This window comes from Zeus faber, assembly GCF_960531495.2.
Source record: "Zeus faber genome assembly, chromosome: 1".
In the NCBI taxonomy this organism is placed as follows: domain Eukaryota; kingdom Metazoa; phylum Chordata; class Actinopteri; order Zeiformes; family Zeidae; genus Zeus; species Zeus faber.
The window spans coordinates 959689-978116 of NC_137193.1; positions in this window are offsets into that span (position 1 = coordinate 959689).

An 18428-nucleotide genomic window follows, 5' to 3' on the forward strand; every position below is an offset into this window, starting at 1 on the left:
CTGGGCGAGCCTCCTGCAGGCTGCTCCATCATGGGAGATGAGGGTAGATGTGGGGAAGAAGCCACACTTTCCCCAGGTCGTCCAAACAACCGTGAGATCAGACATAGTCATATGGTCAGAGGAGGCAAAAAAGATCATCCTGATTGAAATGACGGTCGCGTTGGAAGACGGTTGCGGAGCTGCCTGGGAGAGGAAGAACACCAAATACCAGGACCTGGTTAGAGATTGCAGGGATAAAGGGTGGCAGGACTGGCAATTTCCAGTAGAGGTTGGTGTCGCCCTAGCAATGCCATGCCATGTGAGGAAATCCCTAATAGGATGGACCCCAGTCAGCGAATGGCTGCTTACCACCCATTTCCACCACCAACACGGCAAGTTAACAGTCATTGTTGCCTATGCACCAACAGAGGTTGCAGACGACCAGGCAAAGAACGCTTTCTTTGATCAACGACATCTGGTCATCCAGCAGATACCCCCTCATGACATCACTATTGTGCTAGCAGACTTCATCGCCACCGTCTCCTCTGCTTCACGGGACTCGCAGACCAAAAACATCATTGGCCCAGAATCACCAGATCCCAACAACAATGGTGACCGCCTCCAGCATCTATGCACTGCTGGGGCCCTATCTATTGTAGACACGTGGCTCCCCAGGAAGAACATACACAAATGGACATGGTATAGCAATGATGGCAAAACCCGCAAGGCCTTAGATCACATCATCATCTCCAGTCGCTGGAAATCCAGTGTTACCAACCGCCATGTGTATCGTGGAGCCCAGCTAGGCAACACGGACCACCGATTATTGGTTGCCCAGTTGAGACTGAAGTTAAAGGCTGTTCCATCATCACGACACCACCTCGACTGAGATCCTCTCATCTCCAGGATCCAACCATCACCTCAGTGTTGACCATCTCCATCTCCAACCGGTATAATGCCCTGGCCGAAGAAGAACTCACCAACTCGAACGTGTCCACAATTAACCAGGCAGCTGCTGACTCCATCCGACGCCCTCACCATACACCTAGGTGCCCCTGGATAACACCAACAACACTAGAAATCATAGAGCTCCGTAGAGCAGCACATCTTAGGGGCGACATGACTGAATACCGTTGCCTAAATCGCATACGCAACACCGTGATACAAGAAGACAGGGAGAGATTCTGGCAAGGAAAAGCAGAATGCCTGGAGTCTGCCGCCGAAAATAACAACTTCACCCAAGTGTATCGAACCCTGAGGCGAGTGAAATCAGGCCCCCAACAGAAGGCAGTCCAGGTAAAGGACGCACAGGGTATCATACTGGACTCTGAGGATGAATGCATCAGCCGCTGGAAGGAGCACTTCAGTGACCTTCTGCATCACTCCGCACCCCAAACCGACCCCACTCTCACCCTTTCATCTGAAAATGCCAGCGCAAATAACAACTGCAGCATAGACCCTGTCACCAAAGTAGAGGTCGTGCAAGCTCTGACCAAAATGAGAAATGACAGAGGCCCTGGTATCTGCAATATGACAGCTGAAATGATGAAATTGGGCGGTGACAACACCATTGACTGGCTCACCGAAATCATCCATTATGTCTGGATAACTGAGCACCCCCTGGAAGACTGGACCAGGGGTATCATCCTCCCCTTCTAGAAACACAAGGGTGATAAAATGGTTTGCAGCAACCACAGAGGCATCACACTCCTGTCTATCCCAGGCAAGATCTTCACCCGCATACTTCTCACCCGGGCCCTTCCGGCCATTAGAAGGGAAAGACGCCCCCAACAGGCGGGCTTCATGCCAAACCGCTCCACAACGGACCAGATCTCTGCCCTCCGCCTCATCATTGAGAAGGTACACAAGTTCCTGGGGTTGAACTACGCAGTTACACCCTTACAGAATTGGAATACACGAACCACACCACACTATTCTGCTCCACTCTTGACCAGTTAATAGAAGCCTTGGAAACCTACCAAAAGGAAGTCAACAAACTGGGTCTGAAGGTCAGCTGGCCCAAAACAAAATTAATGCACATTGGAGGTGCCGCCCCCCCTCCGCTGCATATCAGTGGAGAGGAGGTTGAGTTTGTGACCTCCTTCACCTACCTCGGGTCCATCATCACCAACGATGGCAACATTTCACCTGAAATAAACCGGAGACGTGCCCTGGCAGCCGGTGCCATGAACACACTTTGGAAGCCGCTGTGGAGACACCACTCCATATCAAGAGCGACCAAACTAAGGATTTATAACACCTCGGTCCTCTCCATCCTCCTCTATGGAGCAGAAACCTGGCTTCTCAACAAGACCCTGGCTGCCAGAATCGATGGCTTTGACACCAGAGCACTGCGCTCAATAGAGGGGATAAAGTGGCAAGATAGGGTTTCCAACATCATGCTGCGGGAACGCACCCAACAGCCCCCTGCGTCCCACCTGGCAGCACAGCGTCGGATGCGGTGGTACGGCCATGTCAAAAGGCTCCCCTCAGAACACCCTACTCACGCTATCCTCCACTTCCCACATAAAGCTGCCGGCTGGAAACGCCCCCGCGGTGCCCCCCGCACCCGATGGATGGATGCCATCACCAGGGGCCTACACAAAATGGACCTGTCGCTTGCTTAAGCCGAGTCCCAAGCACTGGACCGACCCAAATAGAGAAGATGGGTGAAGCTGATTGGCTCTACGCATGGCGTCACCCCCGTCGCCGAGCAAGAGACCTGATGACGATGATGAGCTGTGTGGAAGATACTCACAGACCTGGGAATAGCAGGAAGGGAGAGGAAGACTGCAGCTCGCAGTTTGGGGGAGGCAGCAGAAAGAGCCTCTTGCTGGCTCTGGAATAGGAGGAGTTGGGCTGGAAGCTAGCAGAAGATGGGCAGTGATTTGGCCACCACTGCCGACCCAACCTGAGGACGTTGTGGTTAAGGGTCAAACCGCCAGAGGGTTGGTCACCACCTGATGACATCTTCTCCTGGCCGAAAGCTAGTCACAATGTGACTGAAGGTGTTGGCATCTGGAAGCATCTAGATGTAACTAGCAGTCAACTTATTTGGCTGCTCCCGGCAATTAAAGAAATACACGACAATGTGGGTTTTGCTTAATGTTAAGTAATGCAAAAACGAAATCACATTAAGGCAATTCCCTGGATGCAATTCAATTTCCCTGGAGAAGGAGACGTCATAGTTGGCAGCATTTATGGATACATACATACATAATGCATTACATCAGAATACATAAAAAAAGATTACAAAAAGCCTTTCAACATGGATGACAGTCTTTCCATTTTGCATCTCAGACTTTTGTAAAACTGCAAGTCCTCCAGCTCTGAAAATGAGAGTAGGAAGCTTCAACTAACTTATTGTTACTCCTAGTTAATCTAACAATGTGATTCCTAGGAGAGGTTCTCAGACCTTTGAGTACAGGCCCTGATCTACTGTGGAGGCCCAAGCACTTGAGAGTGGACAGTTTGGATACAACAACGTCCTTCATGTAAGATGAGGAAGCGATTTATCACCTGTGTGAATACGTTGATGTCTTTTGAGATGACTACTTGTACTAAACATCTTCCCACACTGGTCACAGTAGTACGGTTTATCACCAGTATGAAGACGGTGATGTCTTTTGAGATAACCACTTGTACTAAACACCTTCCCACACTGGTCACATGGGTACGGTTTCTCCCCAGTATGACTACGCTGATGTATTTTGAGATCACTACTTGTATTAAACATCTTCCCACACTGGTCACAGGGGTATGGTTTTTCTCCAGTATGAATACGATTATGTATTTTGCGACCACTACTTGAATTAAACATCTTCCCACACTGGTCACAGCTGTACGGTTTAACTCCTGTGTGAATACTTTGATGTGTCTTAAGAGTTTCTGATCGACTGAATCTCTTCCCACACAGTTCACAGTGGTACGGTTTATCACCTGTATGAATACGTTGATGTATTTTAAGATAACCACTTGTACCAAACATCTTCCCACACTGGTCACAGTTGTACGGTTTCTCTCGATCATGGCTACTTTGATGTCTATTGAGATTACGACTTGTATTAAACATCTTCCCACACTGGTCACAGGGGTACAGTTTATCTCCTGTATGAATACTTTGATGTGACTTAAGAATTTCTGATCGATTGAATCCCTTCCCACACTGGTCACAGTGGTACCGTTTATCTCCAGTATGAAGACGCTGATGTATTTTTAGATAATCACTTGTACTGAACATCTTCCCACACTGTTCACAGTGGTACCGTTTCTCCCCAGTATGAAGACGCTGATGTACTTTGAGATTACTACTTGTACTAAACATCTTCCCACACTGGTCACAGCGGTACATTTTCTCCCCAGTATGAATACTGTGATGTCTTTTGAGATTACTACTTGTATTAAACATCTTCCCACACTGGTCACAGCGGTACAGTTTCTCTCCAGTATGAGTAAGCTGATGTGTTTTGAGATGACTACTTCTATTAAATCTTTTCCCACACTGGTCACAGTGGTACCGTTTCTCTCCAGTATGAACACTCTGATGTCTTTTGAGGTCGCCCGAGTAAAGGAAACTTTTGTCACACTGGTTACAACAATGTCTTGGTGTGTGCTTCTGTTTCCTGGTAGTTCCAGAGGTTCCGATTGGCTGAGAGGCTGCAGAGGGGAGGAGACTCTCTGCTCTGATCTCTCCACTCCTCAGCTGTTTGACGTGAAGCTCGCTGTAACTCCTCTTAATGTGCTTAGGACTGGAAAATCCACGAGTCTTCACCGCTGGAAGAACAGAGGGAGAGAAAGAAAAGAGCTGATGACAAAGAAGGTAGGTCATGGCAGAAAGATGGCCGACTGTTGTTGTCGTGCCGTACCACCGTGCTGTGCTGGGACCCGTGAACCCGCTTTGTTTTGCCAACTGAGCCGAGCAAAAGTACCTGTGCTGATTTTAGCTCCTAGTTGGCCTCTTATCAAGTGACCAAATCGGCGCCTGTACACTAGGGATGCTCAGGAGGAGAGAAGGTCCTCATGTTACCGGGGGGGGGGGGCACAAATCAACAACCTCAAAAGCAAAGGTGGAGGAGGTCCCCTGGTGACAGTGGTTGAGAGAGATGAGTTGGATCTGGAGATCCCAAATTCTAATATTCAAAATCCACCTTCCCTTGTGACAGACATCTTTCACAGTGCCAGAAAGCAGAGGTCACTGCGGTGCAACATCCAATCCAAGAGGGGTGTGGTTGGGTGAAGGGAGGTGTGGTATCTGGGGTACCACCTAGGCCCACGGCTGGACAGCGCAGCGGTGGCTGCGGCTTGTCCAAGGCCCAAAACAACAGATCAGGTCGGGGGGTTCTTGGGGAAGACGGTGTGAAGGGGGCGGTGGCAGGCGGCCGGACCGCTCCTCGGGCAGTGGTGGTATGGGGGTGTAGCGGGGGTGTGGCTTTTAATGTGCTGCAGGTGGGGGAGGGAGCGGTGGCTCAGCTGTGAGTAGACAAACTGATTGACGGGGGATTTGAAAACTGCCATGTTGCTCATCTCTGTCTCACAGCCAAGCCGGGTCCTGACATCCCAGACGACAAAACCAACATTACTGACAAGTAGTGAAGGCCAATAGCTTGGCACCGCCCCCTGTGGTCGCCTGTTCTAACACTTTGTGTAGATTAAACATCCTGACGCAGCTGTGGTGGTGACTGGGGACTTAAACAAGGCAAACCTTAAAAAAGTTCTGCCGAATTTCCATCAACACATCACGTGTGCCACCAGGGGAGATAAAACTTTTGACCAACCCTACACACCGTACAAGACCGTCTCGCTCTCTTCTTCCGGGAAATCGGACCACGCCACCATCTTCCGGTTTACCAGGTATGCATCGTACATGGAAAGGTGGTGAAGAGGGATTTAAAGTGGTGGTCGGACCAATCAGAGGCCGCGCTACAGGACAGAGTGAGTGACTGGGACTGGGACATGTTCCAATCAAGTTGCAGTGATGTCAGCGAGTTTACGGAAGTCGCTACGAGTTCCATAGCCACGACAGTGGACAGCATAATTCTCACAGTGAAAGTTCAGATATTTCCGAATCAGAAACCGTGGGTGGATTAATCCATCCATGGCGCTCTGAATGCTCGCACGGCCGCTTACAACGAGGGTCTTGCATCAGGCAACATGAACAACCACAAAGTGGCGTCATACAAACTGCGGAGGGCAGTGAAGGACGCTAAATGGACTGTGGTGTGTGGATGGGATGGCTTGAGCAGCCACACCTGATGCTCGATGGTTGTGTTAATGAGCAGCAGTTAAACCACCATCCACACACATACTCAGGAGGAGTCCTGTCATGACACGTTCCATCTGCTCCTGGCTTGTTCCACCTAGCCTCCTGTCTACAATAAACTGATGATCTACAACTCATCGTCATCTGTGTCTCTGTGCCGGAGTGCCCTAAAACACTACTTGGAAGGCGTGTGGTGGCGAAACTGCCACATGGACGTACAAACCAAAAGGTGCGTATGAAACGGCATGGAACAAAACTGTGCGTAATGGGGACACTTTCCCTGTGACTCTCTCCCCGATCGCCCCCTCTCTATGTGTTATGAACAGTCGACCAGTCGTGCTCCATTCCTCCGTGTCCCGTCACCATATGGGTTTAGTTGTTTTATTTGGAGGAACGAGGCACAAAGATCAGGGCACACAGAACCCTGCTCACATTTGTGTCCCGACGATTCACACATATAAAAATATATTTATGATTCACCTTAATTATAATTCCCCATTAAATTGATATGGCTGACTTTTGTAAGCTTCTGTTTTATTCTGTAATCGTAATGCACACTGAATGACAAAAATAAAAAAAGGAGTCAACTTGAAGGACCTCAGGTCGACGGACATGTTTATGATTCAACTGGTCCACTTTTAGGGGGCAGCCCTAGTAGTGCTCATATCATTTGCTTATTTTATTGAATGAATGGAATCAACAATTGATGAAGTTGTTACTTGTTGACATTCATCGAGTCAACAGCTTGGAAGGATAAAAAATAAAAACTTACCTGACGGAGGTTCCGCGGTCTCCTCCCGACCTCCATCACTGTCCTCAGTGTCAGTTTGAGAGGAGTGTGAAGAGAAGAGCTGCTCAGCACCAGCTGGTTGTAAAGCAGCAGCTGGATCTGAGCTACTGGCTGCTTCTGACACTCCCCAGTCCTCTCCATCAGCTTGTGTTTCCATCTGTTGAGTTGAGGTGCTGGCTACAGCTTCTGCCTCTCTCTCCTCCTCAGTTTGGCGCTGATGAAGCTGGGACCACTGAGCGCACTCTTCATCATGTTCAGTCTTCACGGGGAACTCCTCCTCTTCCTCTTTAATGTGCGGGGGCCCCGGCTCCTCCTGGCCCAGACCGGGGCCCTGCTCCTGCTGCTCAGGGGGAAGCTCCTCTTTACAGACAGAGAGCTGCTGGAGCTCTGGAGGCAACGCTGACAAACAAACACAGAAAGATGACTGAACCAGACCTGCCATCATTGGGGCAATACTTGGAGTACCAACGGCATGAAAGAAAACCATGTGTAACGGGGAAGCGTTCTCTGCGATTCTCTCCCCGATCACCCCCTCTCCGTGCGTAACGCGCAGAAAACAATATTAAAGGTGTCCACGAGTCGTGCCCGGTTCTCCGTGCCTTCACCAGATGGTTTTAGTTGTTTTATCTAGAGGAACGGGGCACGGCGATCGGGACACACGGATAACCCCGCTCACATTTGTGTCCGGACAATTCACACATATAAAAATACATTTATCATTCCTCTTATTATATAGTGTTCAACTGCTGTGAGAACAGTCTGCAACCTGCTCTGTTTCATACCAGATCATATATGGTAATTATTTCACATAACTGTACATGAATAACATGTCATACATAAACCTTTAATTTCCTTCATGCTTTTAGACCACGTACATAGCACCAAGATGGCGGCCGTTGAGGAAAGACTTTGTTTCCGTGGCTGATAATTCATTTGTAATTGCCATGTGGTAGATGTGACATCAGCTTTTGAAAATGTATACGAAGGGTCCAGACCTGCTCTGCTCAGCTGGACTCCAGGCCTCAGGATGGAAGCCAGCACTCTGTACAGCCTCCGCATCTCCTGCTCCGAGCGCCTCCGTCCGCTCTCCCAGTGCAGCACAGAGCCTTCAAACTCTCTGAAAACGTCTCCTCCTGCCGCTATCACCTTGTCGCTCAGCGCGTCTCTCACTTCTTCTCTCACCTTCACCTTGTCGCACAGGAACAGAAGCTCTCCCACCGCCGCAGAGATTCGCTCTCGTACCGAGAAGGTGACGAGTTGGAGCCGCTCCGCCATTGTTGTTGTCGTCGTGGAGCTTCTGGTCACGTGTCTGTGTCGGAGGCGGCGGGAGAGTGAGCGCTGTGATCTACTTCCGGGTCAAAGAGCCTCCACCCAAGAAAAGGTGTAGAAGCCGAGTTGGAGCAACAAGAAGGAAATAAAAGCAGTGATCAACACTGACCTCAGCTGAGCTGGGCTCAAAGCGCCGCTGTCTGGCTGCGGGACTCCCCGCTCTCCGGTGCCCCCTGCTCGGGCTCCCTCTGCAGGACGGGTCGGGGCTCCGCGGCGGCCTGCTAGCATGCAGCTAATGCTAAGGGAAGCGATATAGCGCTGCTCGTTGCGTGGGAAATGAAATGAAGAAGCCAAAGGATCCACAAGTGAATGGAGCTTTTGTAAAGGTGTGTAAGCGTTTGAAAGCTGGAAGAGATAAAAACAAATAAGTAGGGATGGGAAGCTTGGTTGACTCTGCTGCTGCTGCTGCTGCTGCTTCTTTACTCTTTATTGTGGGTTGGCAAAGCAGCTTGGAGGCGCATTACCGCCACCAGCTGGACTGGAGCGGCAAATACTGCACCGTACTGCACTGTACTACACTGTACTGCACTGTACTGCACTGTACTACACTGTACTGTACTGTACTACACTACACTGTACTGTACTGCACTGTACTACACTGTACCGCACTGTACTGTACTGTACTACACTGTACTGCACCGTACTGCACTGTACTACACTGTACTGCACTGTACTACACTACACTGTACTGTACTGCACTGTACTGCACTGTACTACACTGTACTGCACTGTACTGTACTGTACTACACTACACTGTACTGTACTGCACTGTACTGTACTGCACTGTACTGCACTACACTAAACTGTACTACACTGTGCTGTAATACACTGTACTGTACTACACTGTACTGTACTGCACTGTACTGTACTACACTGTACTGTACTGTACTGCACTGTACTGTACTGTACTGCACTGTACTGCACTACACTAAACTGTACTACACTGTGCTGTAATACACTGTACTGTACTACACTGTACTGTACTACACTGTACTGTACTGCACTGTACTACACTGTACTGTACTGCACTGTACTGCACTGTACTACACTGTACTGCACTACATTACATCACATTTCATTTCATTGATCAGACACTTTTATCCAAAGCATCTTACAATTATTCAAAGAGCGACGGACGCAGCCATCAGGAGCAATGAGGGGTTAAGTGTCTTGCTCAAGGACACTACAGCATGCTAGCAGGAGGAGCCTGGGATCCAACCAGCAACCTTTAGATTACTAGACCACCAGCTCTACCGCCTGAGCTACCATCTCCGCATCCCCTACCATACTACACTGTACTGCACTGTACTACACTTTACTGCACTGCACTGTACTGCACTACACTATACTGTACTGTACTGTACTACACTGTACTGCACTACACTGTACTGTACTGCACTGCACTACACTGTACTGCACTGTACTTTACTACACTGTACTGCACTGTACTGCACTGTACTACACTGTACTGCACTACACTGTACTGTACTGCACTGCACTGCACTGCACTACACTGTACTGCACTGTACTTTACTACACTGTACTGCACTGTACTACACTGTACTGCACTGTACTACACTGTACTACACTGTACTATACTGTACTGCACTGTAATACACGGTACTGTACTACAATGTACTACACTGTACTGTACTACACTATACTGTACTACACTGTACTGCACTGTACTACACTGTACTGTACTACATTGTACTGCACTGTACTGTACTACACTGTCCGGCACTGTACTATACTACACTATACTATACTACACTATACTATACTACACTATACTGTACTACACTATACTATACTACACTATACCATACTATACTGTACTGTACTACACTACACTACTATACTATACTATACTACACTACACTATACTACACAACAACACTATACTATACAACACAATACAATACAATGAAATTCAATGAAATAAAACAAAATAAAATACAATAACACAAAATCAAACGAAATGAAATTCAATGAAATAAAATACAAAGAAAACTCAATTCAATTAAAAAAATAAAAGAAAATCCAAAAAATAAAATAAAATGAAATACAATAAAAAAAATAAAATAAAATGAAATACAATAAAATAGAATAAATTAAATTCAAATAAAATAAATAAATTAAAATAAAGTTTAATTAAATTATAAATACGCCATGGCCAGCTCATCTACTTCAAAATGCCGTCCTCTCGCACGCACGTCGTAGTTTCTTTTCAGTCTTGACCCTGCACCCTGTAGCTGGCCCCCCCGCAAACTCATGAGCAAACTCCAAGCTGAAGCTTTTTGGTATAGTCGGTTCCTGGAGGGCTGATAAGGGTGACAGGAGGTTTGCCCACCATCATCATAGCTGGCTGTCTGGGTGGCTGCGGTGGGGCTGGCCTTGCATGGGTGGGCATGGGGGTCCCACTGGCTTGCCTGCAGGGCGGGCAGTTAAGGCCCTGGGCCGGGCCTGCAGGCTGTCTTGGCGCCCGTGGCCCAGGTTCTGTGCCTGCGGCTGTGACTTGTGCCTGCACTTGGGGGTGGGTTGTATGTGCACCTGGGAGTCTCCTCGTGCTCCTTGGGACTGGGTTATGCTCCTCTGGGCCGTGGTGGTGGTTGCTCTGTGGCCCTCCGGCTTTTCTGGGGGTCCTGGGGTCTTCGGTGGCCGCAGGGCAGGGTGCTCCGGGCTTTCCTGCAGTTGTAGGTTGTCTACACTGCGGAGCTCGGGGGGACTTTGGGGCCCTTTCCGCTGCTCAGAGGCACCACAACATAATACCAAAGATACACCAGAACCAATTGGGATAAGTTCTGTACACTCACCGGTGGACACACACACACACACCCCAGCACCCTCCTGGTTGCATTCCTTTCCTTTACTCCCTCATTTGCTACCATAACTATGACAGGAAGAGGCCACGTGACCAGTTGTGGTTCTAGTTTTCCTGGACCTGATTGACTGTTTTTTAATACATGTTGTCGTCCGATGTTTATGTTTTTGTGTAAATGTTGTTTATTTCTATGTTTAATTGTCTCACCTGTGGTGAATCTCCCCCTCTTGGAGTAGTGATCAGTTGTTTATAGACCCAAACATGAATGACTATATATTGTTTTTGACCCACAATAAACCGTTGGACTCAGAGAGCTGCTCCTTAGCACATCTCTGATCCGACCCTTGTACAAGTAAAACAAATGTCTGTCTGCCTCTTTATTTAAGACCAATGTCTGTCTGCCACCGTTTTATTTCTTTAACACTGGTATTGGTAAACATCTCTAACCTTATACCTCAACTTAACCATCTCTAACCTGAGTGACTTTTCTGGTTCCGGTGACGTCTTTGCATGTGCATTGCTGTTGTTGTTTTTTAATGTTGTTTTGCTGTTGTTGCTGCTGGGGTCAATGTTGCTGCTGCCCTTGTTGTTGTTTTCCGTTGCTGCTGCGGTTGCTGTTGTTGCCACTGTGGTTGGAGTCACTTTTATTTGTTGTTTTTTTTGGTCTTTGTTGTTGCTGTTGCTTTTGTTGTTGCTGTTGTTTCAGGGGCATTCTTTTGTAATGACTGGCAAACAAATACGTTCTCTCTTTCTTTTTTGTATTTCTTTGTAAAGCGCATTGTGTTGCCTAGGTATGTGTTGCAGGTGTTGCCCACTTTATAAATAAAGTGTGACTTCACTTGACCTCACCCTGTATACCTCAGACTTCTAATACAACTCGGAGTCCTGTCATCTGCAGAAATTTTCTGATGACTGCAGTTGTGGGGTGTATCACTGGTTGACAGGAGACTGAGTACAGGGAAATGGTGAAGCGCTTTGTGGCATGATGTGGAAACAACCACCTCCTCTTGAATGCGACCAAGACCAAGATGATGGTTGTGGATTTCAGGAGGACCAGCACTAAGCCGAACACTGTTTCCATCCTGGGAGAAGAGCTGGAAGTGATGGAAGGTGACAGGTACCTGGGCGTTCACCTGGACTAGAAATGCAACACTGAGGCTTCTACAGGAAGGGACAGAGCAGACCCTACTTGTTGAGGCAGTCAATGTGTGCAGCAGGATGTTGTATATTTTCTACCAGTCTGTTGTGGCTGGTGCAGTTTTCTTTGCCGTCGTCTGTTGGGGCAGCAGCTTTAGAGCCAGCGACACCAAGAAACTGAACAAAGTGATAACGAAGGAGGCTCTGTGCTGGGGGCCGCTCTGGGGCCCCTAGAGCTGCTTGTGGAGAGAAGAATGTTGAACAAGCTGCTCAGCGCATGACAACACTATACAGCCCCTACACGACCTGCTGCTCAGCGTCATGACAACACTGCACAGCCCCTACACGACCTGCTGCTCAGCGTCATGACAACACTGCACAGCCCCTACACGACCTGCTGCTCAGCGTCATGACAACACTGCACAGCCTCTACACAACCTGCTGCTCAGTGTCATGACAACACTGCACAGCCCCTACACAACCTGCTGCTCAGCGTCATGACAACACTGCACAGCCTCTACACGACCTGCTGCTCAGCGTCATGACAACACCGCACAGCCCCTACACGACCTGCTGCTCACACACACAGTGTGTTCAGCCAGAGGCTCCTTCAATAAGGACGTTACAGGAGCTCATTGCTGCACCACAGCAGCAGCTACGATGACTCCGCCCTGTTCCAGGACAGGAACCTCCTCCTCTGAATGGCAATGCACAAGACACATTTTTATTTTACATTTAACTTCCACTTTTAAGCTTTATCTTCCCCAAAGTTAAATTGTATTTTATTCATTTATTTTATAGGGCACATTCGTTTTTTTATATGTATGTATGTGTGTGTGTGTGTGTGTGTGTGTGTGTGTGTGTGTGTGTGTGTGTGTGTGTGTATATATATATATATACACACACACATATACACATTACTCACAAAAAGTTTGGGTTATTCAGCTTTCGGGTGAAATTTCAGGATGAAGCTAAAATGCACTATAACCTTTACAGCTGAACTTAATTTGACCTTCTCTAAACTTTTGAATGCACATGTCCAACTGTTCAATGTTTCAGTACTTTTTGCACAACTTGCTGTTCTCTAACAAGGAGCTGAACGGAAACTACACTACACATGGATCAAACAGGTGTTTGATCCATGAATCCACCAATACATTTCCTGGTTCAATTAGAGTTGGTATTTAAAGTCCTCTTCATCATGCTGTTGACATGTTGACATCATGAGACCAAGACCACACCTAACAACTGATCAACAGCACCTTGCCTTGCGAGGCTTCAAACAGGATGTTGTCAGAGGGAAGTGGCCACTGAGCTTAGAGTGTCACAGAGTGTCATCAGCAGGTTGCAACAGAGATGCAGAGACTGGAAGAGTCACAGAAAGGCATAGAAGTGGACGTCCTTTGGCCACATCCCACACTGATGAGCGCTTCATTGTGAACAGTGGCCTGAGGAACCGCATGATTATGCCACTCAACTCCAGGCACATTTAAGGGAGGTGAGAGGCACCAAGTGTCACGTCAGACCATTCAAAACCGTTGACATCAGCGTGGTCTGCGTGCTAGACCACCTGCAAGGGTACCTGACCACACCACCAGGCACAGCCATCATGGTCTTGCAGGGGCCAGGGAGCGTTGACGCTGGACGAGGGACCAGGGGCCTCAGTGCTGTTCTCTGATGAACGTCCATTCACCTTGAGCAGAAATGATGGAGACGTCAAGGAGAGCGCTACGCATCAGCCACTGCTGTCACCAGACGAGCCTTTGGTGGTGGTGGTGTTACAGTGTGGGCAGGTGTGTCTAGTCAATACAGAACTGCCCTACACTTTGTGAATGGTACAGTGACAAGCCCATACTACCTGAATGACATCATTCATCCAGTCATTGTGCCTCTGCATGAACAACACAGGCCTCATTTCATCTTCATGGAGGACAACGCTCCAGCTCATGGAGGTGGCATCAATAGGGAACGGCTGCTGGAGACTGGGGCACCTCAAATGGAGTGGCCTGCACTTTCTCCAGACCTGAATCCCATAGAAAACCTATGGGATGAGCTGAGTGGCCGTGTAGAGGCTCCTAACTCTGTACCCCAGAACCTCAATGAACTGAGGGCCCCCTTCAAGAAGAGTGGGGGGCCAAGGCCTCAGCAGACAATAAGTTGACTTGTGAACAGCATGAGACGTCCTTGTCAAGCTCTAACTGATGCTCAAGGCCACATGACAAGTTATTGAGACTTTGAATATCCCGAACTTTTTGTGAGTAGTGTGTGTGTGTGTGTGTATATATATATATATATATAGAGAGAGAGAGAAATTGATTCAAAAACATGTTTTTGTACATGATGTGTTTTGTTATGTATGTCATTGCTGCTGCAACACTGGAATTTCCCTTTGGGGATTAATAAAGTATCTTAATCTTATCTCAAGAATTTACACTTACACTAAAGATTTATTCCATAAAACTTTCACTTCTATCAGTGTACTTTTAACTGATTAACAAAAATAGAAAGATGTGTCATCAAAAGAAAAGACTGCACAGAATATGAAAATAAGGCAAGGCAAGTTTATATAACACATTTCAACAAGGCAATTTAAAGTTCTTCACATAAAACAATAAAAGCCTTAAGGAAATTTAAGAATTTTATACATAGAATGCATTAAAGTAACAGTGCAAGAAATTAATCAAAGAAACCTTGTTTTACTCTTTGTTAACATTATTTGGCCTATTCTCCGAATAACCTTTTACCTTGTCGAGGGGATAGCCTAGCCCCGGAGAACCGGTCTGGAGATCTTCTTTGTAACAATTATTCAACCTATTCCCAGAATAATACAGCTGTAAGGAGGACAGACAAAACAAGCATACAATTAAAATATTTTATTGATTGCATCAACAATGAGGTGAAGACGATCATTCAAATACTAAAAGCAATAACTAGAATTTAAACTGTGAAAAAAACTGTTGTTTGGGTCAGTTGTTATACACAGGTCATAGAAACCACAACCAATTACTTTATGTTGACAAGGGGGAGAAGACGACAGCCTTCACGAGGCCTCTCCTGTGAGTAGTGAGAAATGGTGCAAGACCAACTCACGAAACTAATGTCGCCAAAGAATCATCGAGCTGGCAGACCAAGGTACAAGCCAATGCCAAAACCAAGGCAGAGAACATCCTCTTTAGGACGGGCGGACACCCCCACTGTCGAAAACCAAGGTCTGCCGGTGCTCCAACTCAATGTCGAGGGCCTTACCATCGCAAAACTCGAAGTCATCAGGCATCTCGCCGATTCCAACAAAGTGGCAGCGGTCCTCCTGCAAGAGACACACTGGGTGTCAGATGAAAACCTCAAGCTTCCTGGGTTCTCCCTCGCTGGATCCATCCACAGCAAGAAGCATGGAATGGCAACCTTCGTCCGAGATGGTTTGAGCTGGGCAGCCACCAGCCAATCTCCACCTGGCTGCAACATCGAGTGGCTGGCCACTAAAATCCAAGAAACATCTGTCGTGAACGTATATAAGCCCCCACCAACAGCGCTGACTGCATCATCACTTCCATCCGTGACTGCTCCTGCCATCTATGCAGGTGACTTCAACTGCCAACATACGGATTGGGGTTACCAACACACATCACAGGATGGAGAAGCACTGAGTGAGTGGGCCTCTAACATTGAGGCACTACTGCTGTACGACCCAAAGGAGCCCCCAAGCTTCTGCTCTGCACGTTGGAACTCTTATACCAACCCAGATCTGGCCTTCGTGCCGCAGTAACGACCTGCAACCGGAGAGACGTGTCTTGGACAGGTTCCCTCGCTCACACCACCGGCCATCCATCATCAAAGTACCATCCCTAGTACAGCCGGTAGCTGGCAAACCGGTCAGGAGATGGAACTTCAGGAAGGCGAACTGGCAGTCATTTACGGTGGAAACAGAAAGAAGAACTGCTGGTCTCATGGACCCAGAAGCAGAAGACGTGGATGCTGCATACATTGCCTACTGTGAAGTCCTCCTAAGGGCAGCAAAGCACAACATCCCACGTGGCTACAATAAAAACTATATCCCAGGCTGGGATGAGGAGTGCAGCTGCCTGTTGCGCCAACACCAGCAGGCGATCACCAGGGAAGAAATGGACGCAACAGCAACAACCCTACTGCAGAAGCTGGATGACACCCGAAGGGCTAGGTGGACGGAAGTAGCGGAATCCATCGACTTCACCCACTCCAGCCGGAAGGCGTGGCAGACCATCAACTTGCTCTCAGGGAGAAAAACAACACCTCGTAGGTGTCCAGTGACTGCAGATGCTATTGCTTCCCAGCTCCTGAAAAATGGTCGCTTCCCTGATGCGGACAAAAACTTCGCACGACTGACATCGTGTGAGGTATCATCCCTCTCCAGAGCAGCCAGCGCTGATGCTAATCTCTCAGGAGACTTCACAGCAGCCGAGCTAAAGGCAGCAATTAAAAAACTGAAGCTGGGCAAATCACCAGGTCGAGACAATATCCACCCAGAGTTTGTTATGCACCAAAGTGAAAGAACATCTCAATGGCTACGCACATTCTTCTCATCATGCTTCCGGAGGTCCAAGCTCCCGAAGACCTGGCGCCGTGCTTCCATCATAGCCTTTCCAAAGCCGAACAAACCCGCCGAAGACCCGAAGTCCTACAGGCCCATATCCCTGCTCTGTGTCCCGTACAAGATTCTGGAGAGGCTGATCCACAGCCGCATTGAGCCAGTGGTGGACCCTCAACTCCCACCGGAACAAGCCGGCTTCCGCAGAGGCAGGTCAACGGTGGACCAGGTAACGCTACTCACCCAGGACATCGAGGACAGCTTCCAAGATAATGAGAAAGCTGGAGTAGTATTCCTGGACCTGACAGCCGCTTATGACACCGTGTGGCACCGTGGACTACACCTGAAACTGTTGAGAACAATCCCGGACCGGCACATGGTGAGATTTATTATGGAGATGCTATCTAACCATAGCTTCATCCTACAAACCAGCGATGGCCAGACCAGCAGGCTCAGAAGGCTGAAGAACGGTGTCCCGCAAGGCTCTGTCCTCTCACCAATGTTATTTAACATCTATATTCACGACCTGCCAGACACAACATCCAAGAAGTACGGCTATGCGGACGACCTGGCCATCATGCTTCGATGCCCAACATGGAACACTATGGAAGAAGGCCTCAACCGAGACATGGGCATCCTGGCAGACTACCTCCAGAAGTGGCACCTTCAGCTCAGCATGGGCAAAACAGTGTCTGCAGCTTACCACCTCTACAACCGGGAGGCAAGAAGGGAACTGGACGTGCATGTTGGCAACATCCGCCTGGAGTTCCAGCAAGCCCCCAAGTACCTCGGCGTATGCTTGGACCGGACGCTGTCCTACAAGCAGCACCTGGATGAAGTGAAGGCCAAGACAACCGCAAGGGTCTCGCTCATCCGCCGCCTTGCAGGCTCGACTTGGGGAGCTTCCCCCCAGACCCTACGCATATCCACGCAAGCCCTGGTCCTACCCGTAGCGGAATACTGTGCCCCTGCCTGGAGCAGAAGTCCACATGCGAACAAGGTGGATACTGTCATCAACAGCGCCCTCCGGATAGTAACTGGTTGTCTGAAACCCACCCCTGTGTCCTACCTGCCAGTCCTAGCTGGTATCGCCCCACCCAGTCTCCGACGGGAAGCAGCTACCCTCGCCCTGGCAAGGAAAGCCCAGAAGAACGACTGGCACATCCTACACAAAGCCACAACAACACCGGCACCACCATGCAGGCTCAAGTCTCGCCATCCCTACAACAAGGCAGCACAAGAGATGCTACAGTCGATCCCTGACGACTTGTCCAAGGACGCCTGGCTGGCAGCATCCTGGAGACAATCGTGGGAGTCAGCTGCGCCCTCCCGCATCCAACGATACATCCGGGACCCAGGAGGAGGTGTAAAAGGAGAAGACATGCCACGCCACCTATGGACCTCGCTGAACCGCCTGCGTACTGGCGTCGGGCGCTTCAAGTCCTCTCTAAAGAAGTGGGGCCTATCCGACAGTGCGTCATGCGAGTGTGGCGAACCTGAACAGACTGCCGAGCACATAATCACCAGCTGCCCCCTATACAGCCCACCC